Source organism: Taudactylus pleione, unplaced genomic scaffold (assembly GCF_031769625.1).
Source record: "Taudactylus pleione unplaced genomic scaffold, aTauple2 ptg000642l, whole genome shotgun sequence".
Lineage (NCBI taxonomy): Eukaryota > Metazoa > Chordata > Amphibia > Anura > Myobatrachidae > Taudactylus > Taudactylus pleione.
The window spans coordinates 1,838,026-1,844,623 of NW_028285044.1; the positions used below are offsets into that span (position 1 = coordinate 1,838,026).

At 40.5% G+C, this 6,598-nt stretch overlaps 1 protein-coding gene across 3 annotated transcripts in view; it reads right to left on the reverse strand.

Annotated features, from left to right (window-relative positions):
* CSNK1E (casein kinase 1 epsilon) overlaps window positions 1–6,091 on the reverse strand; it is a 72,634-nt gene extending 66,543 nt beyond the window's left edge. For 2 of the 3 annotated variants that reach the window (XM_088455088.1, XM_088455090.1), the window contains exon 1: window positions 5,987–6,091. The gene's annotated coding sequence lies outside the window, so the exon portion shown is untranslated. Of the gene's footprint in view, window positions 1–5,671; window positions 5,691–5,986 lie in introns of those variants that run through there. The other variant, XM_088455089.1, reaches the window with a different exon arrangement.
* Between the last annotated feature and the right edge of the window lie 507 nt (window positions 6,092–6,598).

Here is a 6,598-nt window from a genome sequence, read left to right on the forward strand (position 1 = left end):
TTCTCCTTTAGTCAAGCCGTCTAAAATCCCTCCCATCTGTATCCTGTGGTGATGGGGGTACAACCATGGGAGGAGAAAAAACAAACAAAAGGCTTAAACATAGATTACTGTACCAATGTTGACATCTTGCTAACAACCACCATTTTCCTGGCAACCAGTACACAGGTAAAAGCAGACTGTCTTGTTCTTCTTGACTAGTCGGACAAGATACTGGAGACTGTTGGCTTTTGTATCTAACACAATACACTAACAGGAGCACTAAAGAATAATAAACTTACAAAAATAGCATAAGTGACATAGACAAAGTCTTTAAATGCACATAGGTCAAAGCATAAAACCCCTCCTTTTTAATGTATTCTAAATGCAGTAACCATATAGGAACTTACTTCAATTATTTTAATCTAGGTTTATCTGCTATTGTATGCCCAACGCCTGGGAAAAGGAGAAGGATTCAATCGCAGGCGATGGGTGGTAAGCATCGCTGGAATAATGGCATGATGTGACCACCAACAATCACCAATTTTTCCAGGTGCACAGAAAAATTGTGCTGTGCTACTACCACGATGTGTGCTGCCGAACTTCACAGTCTCCCACTGCGGAGAATTGAATACGGGTCAATGTATTACTAAAGCTGGGTACACACTAGATGATAAGTGGACGATTTGATGATTTTAGACACATTGGTAAGACAAATCGTCCACATAGTCTAGTATGTATGCACTGTTGTGCGCCTCCGTACTGCATTACCAATCAGGCGATATCGTATGCGGTGCAGTGCATATATAGCGTTCCCGCTAGGCAGATTTGCAAGTGTCCCACAGGTGGGAAAAATAGCGGTGCAGGGATCACCGCCAGTGAATAATTTCCTCATTTAAAACTCATAACCAGTGCCCAGTTTCGAGACTACTCTGATCTCCTAGTCATAAACAGATTTGTAGTTTTCAGCCACCGATAAAGGCCTATTAAACAACAACAACAAAAAAAAGATCTTTAGAGGTGACTGCTGGCTTTTTATCATCAATTGCTTGTTTCCCCCCCCCCCAGGATTTCATCTTCCGAAAATTTTTACTCCATGCTACAGAGGCTCCATACAAAATATAATGTTCTCCTGTCCTCTCGATACTGTTCTGACTCAAAGGGATACAAAAGAGGAATCTTACCCTGCAATAACTTGAAGGAGAAAAATCTATTCCTTATTCTGCCATAAAATTGTAGCTACAAACACCTCCATGGATCAGCTCTCCAGGCTCCCAGCAGGTCACAAATTTTTCTTCTGGTTGCAAAGAGGCTGCACCATTTTGGTAATAAATCATCAAGAGTTGGCATGCAATTTGGACCTGTTGTCCCAAAAGAGCAATCACACTTCATGATCTCTCCTAACCTTAGTGGGGACATAATAAGGTCTACGTTTGCAGGTGTGACAATTTGCGATTTTTCTGAGCAATTTAAAGTGGCATTTTTGTTTTTAAATAACAGATATTTTTTTTTTTTTGTTACAGGTAAAACCAATATTGCAGCTTTACATCCTGGACCAAAATTTATGGAAATTTTTGGCTTTTGCGAACCCAGACCTTATTAAATTACCTCAATTGTGTTCGGATCTGACGCGGTCAAATCCCCGGAAATGCCGTTTTCAGGGGTTTTACCACATTTCTCATATGTACTAAGCTGCTTGGACCCGATGGGTAACGCCATCCAATAAAAGCCTATGGGCTTCTGCGATAGGGATCCAATCAGCCCACTGCCAGCCCCCAGGTGGAGCATGCGTCGTTCTGCACATGTGCAGAGGGACTTCTGGGTCATAAACCCTTAGTCCCTCTATCGCAAAGGAAAACTTATCAGGAAAGCGGTCCTTTGCGATTTTGTTCATGCATACTGGCATGCATGCGATGAGTATCAGGATGCATTGCATGCAAAATGCAATGCTTGATGCAACTCACTCCTAGTGGTCTATTTACTGAGCCTTGGAAGGAGATAAAGTGAATGGAGATAAAGTACCAGCCAACCAGCTCCTAACTGTCAAGTCATAGGCTGTGTGAAAAATGACAGGAGCTGGTTGGCTGGTACGTTATCTCGATTCAAGGCTTGGTAAATAGACTCCCTAATCACATATGAAAATATGGTTTGTGGATCACCACAATGTGTGTGTGGTCATTGGCAGTGTCCTCCTAAGCTACTCAGCCTTTCTGCCAATCCCCCCACACAATCAGATCTGTCCAAATGGTCCTTCCACATGAATTCATCTTAACATTATGGACAGATTTAACATACGCTTCCTGCTGCAGGTAACTGGAAAACATGCCGTTCATCCTCAGAAAATATTAAAATATTGTTCTGTGTGACAACTGAAATAATTTCACAACACCAGACAATGTTACAAAACAAAGACTGACAAAATGTATACTTCCCTATTAACAAAATGACGATGGTACATAAAGCCAGTAACATCTGCTCGGCCATACGTGTTATGGGAGCCCTCTAACTGGCTCTGAGCCTCTGACTGCCAAAGCAGTCTCATAACAGGAAGTAGATAAGCAGCCATTGTACTGTAGACATTCTTGTAGAAAACAGTTTTTATTCTTTTGCTTCTCTTAAAATAAACTTGTCAAAAATTGATGTTTTATGGCTTAATTATTACTTTCACAGAAATGACAACTTCCCAGAAAAGCAACGCACTGTAGACAATACAAGAAAGGCATCGCTGTCTTGTATCAGGCACTTTTCTATCAACCTGCCAAGAATATTCACATATTATTCTAGGGTAGTTGTAGGAGGTTCATACTGTATCCTACATAAATTAGAAAGGGTAAAAATAGCATTTTAGCACAGTAAAACAACAGACTCAAAATTGCTTTTTTTTTTTTAAATAATTTACTTGTTTTGCCAAAAAAAAAAAAAAACCATTGCAAACAAGACTGACATGACCACCGATTGGGATCTTCTGTATTCTCACACAAGAGCATGGTGAAAGATATTACATTTGCACAATATAAAGTATAAACACGGCCTTTCACATCCATAGATTCACTGAAAACATTTCTGCATACATGAAAATACAGTATGAGCCCACAGGTCACCACAATATAGCATACACAATGTACAGCAATAAGTCAGGTTGTGAAATTGTATTATTAAACTATAAAGGGAATGTAAATCCAGGCCAAGGTCTTTTCTGGTGAACCACAGTAGTTGATATTTTGCCTGTTCTATATAATTAAAACAAAGAACAAAAATTAATAATACTCGCAGAAACATATCTGGCATAATGCAATCCTAGGGATAGAAGTTTCCATGTGAACTGGTCATGTCACTTATACAATGAAGAAGGCATCCATTTTGTGGTCTAAACCTGTATGACAGCCTATCAGTTTCTTCAGCACCAGGGACATCTTTAAGGTGCTGCATGACAAATGTGGTACTGACTTATAGTAAACTGAATGGTTACAAGTCTCAGGAATATTAGCTCCGTCCACAAAATATATGCCTCTACTCAGGTAGAATTTAATTAGCAGAAGCGCTACAATCCAATATGGGCAGCACTGCATTACAGCACTGAAGTCATGGGTTTGATTCCAGCCAGGGCTCTCCCTCTGTGTGAAGTTTGTATGTTCTCCCAAAAATTTGTGTGGGTTTTTTCTAGGTACTCCAGTTGCCTCACACAATCCAAAAACATAATAGGCTCATTGGCTTCTGAAAAGAAATGAACCATTGTATCTGTACATCCGTCTATATGATAGGGAATACAGATTGTAAACTGGGACAGGGACTAATGAGGCACAATATTCTCCCTAGACCACTGCATTATATGTGCACGCTATAAAAACAACAAGGAATAACCAGTACTGATACTAGTTATCAGATGCATGATTAATTAAAAGAATCACTGGTCTGCAATTGGCAACAAAAAAAAAAAATCTTGTTGTAAACAATGGGATGGCATCACTATCAATAAAGAATTTTTTACTAAATTATTACCCTTTTCCACTGCCGCAATAACCCGGGTTACGGTTCTGTGTAAAAAGGTCCTTTAAAAAAAAAAAAAAAAACAGAAGCCAACCCTGGTCGCTACCTGGGTTGAACCTGGGAAGGATCCGGGTAACAGTGCAGTGCAAGTGGCATGACCCAAGTCATGTCTCAAATAGCGGATTGGCTGGCTTGAGTAGCGCTTGAACATTACATCATCTCCAAGCATCCACTGCAATGCCGGAAGACCCGGGTTGGCCAATGTGAAAATAGTAAGATCTGGTTCCAACCTGTGCTCAGTGTCCTGGGTTGGAGCCGGGTTTTTGGCGGAAAAGGGGTATAAGTTTGTTCCCTTTGCTCATTTACTAAAGGCCCAAATCTGTTTGCCTGGGAGGTGCACTGGTTTCCAGCTGTGTATACACCAGCTTTTTTTTTTACCTAACCAGATTGGAAAGATGTACGCTATATATGGTGAAGGGGATTATTACAAAATCAGTGATTACAGGTTTGATTTTCTTGCTCTGTCAGTATGTAGAGGGTCTACATTATTTTAAAAGTAGGCCTGGAGCTATCATGATAATTACCTCGTTTTAATTCCAGACCCATTTATCATCATCCACGCTGCTACACTAATTTTAACTTTATTATACTCCATCTTTTAGCAAAGGTCTAAATAATCTGGTACCACAAGCATAATTACTAAAAGAACTTGCCTTATCCATCTATTCAGTATATATAAAACACACATCTGGCCTAGTGTTCACCTACTAGGCTTAAAAGATATTAGGGTGGCTCAACAGTTTCAGGGTTGACACATATATACCCTGGTCTACTATGTACACTGTACACACACGTCACTTCAACACATCCATATTATCTCTCCTAACAAATCACAACGTTTCACTGTTGAGCAAGTCCACACTACCAAATCATCTCCTTATCAGAGCTTTATATATCCAAAAAAAAAAAAAAAAAAAACAACATTATATATATATATATATATATATATATATACACACACACACACACACACAGAAATACACACTATTAAATATGAAAAAGGCCATTTTAACATCAGCTCCCATACATCATATGTACTGTACTACCTACAAACATGGCTGTATAAGCTAAGTATGACAAGTGTAGCATATTATTAATACCACTAATTATTCATGCTTGAGCCACACTAGAAGAAGCAGGAGACAGTGTGAATAACACTGTTGATTATGTAATGTATGGACAAGCCAATAAGTCGGTGCTACCTCACTCACAATAAACCCTACACAATTCAACAGCAGAGAATGTCAGTAATGTAATAAATGTATATATTTTTTGTGTCCAGCAGAGAACAAAGGGGTGGGCTCTGCATTTTTCCCAGGCCTTTACCCCACCCTTGGAATATAGAAGAGATTGAATGACGTATTGCCTGGGACTCAGATATGGGGGTCATACCAGCACCCCCTATGCTATAAACGCACTGCACCGGAAGCACTCTAATGGGTTAAGTATCTACTACGAATACGATGATTTCATCACGAATGTAAATGTCCTTATTATCTCTGAGCATAAAGACTGGAAATCCTGGTTATACTTCTTACAGGCATTAGCCTGACCCCGCGGCACCCCACTTTTATATAGACAAGGGAATATAGTAGGATGTAATACTGTATATGAGCTCTACCCACCCCCATGGGCAGCAGGCACTTACTAGTTGGAATAAAAACGTAGATCGTATTTGCGCTACAGCAGAAAGAATGGCCTCTGTAACATCCGCAGCACCTTACTAGAAATATTATGGTCCTTTATCTAGGATCTAATGTGTCCATCTCCCTGTAACTCCTGGGAAACAAGAATAGGGGGTATATGTTTCCCCCTTCATTTCAGCCCTATAAACCCAACCGACCCCCTCAATATTGGTATGTGTGTGTAGCTAGGCGCCCCCTCTGTCTGCTCCTATGGGTGTCACCCCTGGGGGATGCTTCTGGGGGGCGGATGACTGAGGATTGCGGGGAGCTCCGCTTACCTGCTGTGGCTGCGTCTAGCTGTGTTCTGCCTCTCTCCTTCCCCCTTCAGTCTGTGAGCTGTCTCTACTCTGTGTACTCTCATTGAATCCGACTGCCAAACCCAAGTGCTGATGTCATCCTTGTGAAACTTAAAGAGACAACACCCCTTTTTGTTTAATAGATGACAGTCCATCTCACATTGACTCACTCACCTGAGAGCAGCGGAGATTTTATGTATATACAACTCTTATATAATATCAGGCTGCAAGAGGGACATGGTTGTGAATTTGCAAGAGCGGTACTGCACAATTATGCATTTAGATATCTAGATATATAATATATATATATATCTAAAATATTTATATAACGCTTTTCACACACACACACACACACACATATATGTGTGTGTGTGTGGTATGATTTGTCATCAGGTCGACATGGGAATATCTACATGGTCGAACTGTTGACTGATATGTCGATATGATGAACTGTTGACAAACCATACCTTTTGGTCTAGTGGTGTTTTACCTTCTGGTGGCTGCAGCTGTTCCGGGTCAGCCCTCTGACGCTCCAGTGTTCCAATGGGTATAAACCACTTAACCCCAACTCTCCCCCTAGTACCTAATCCGAAC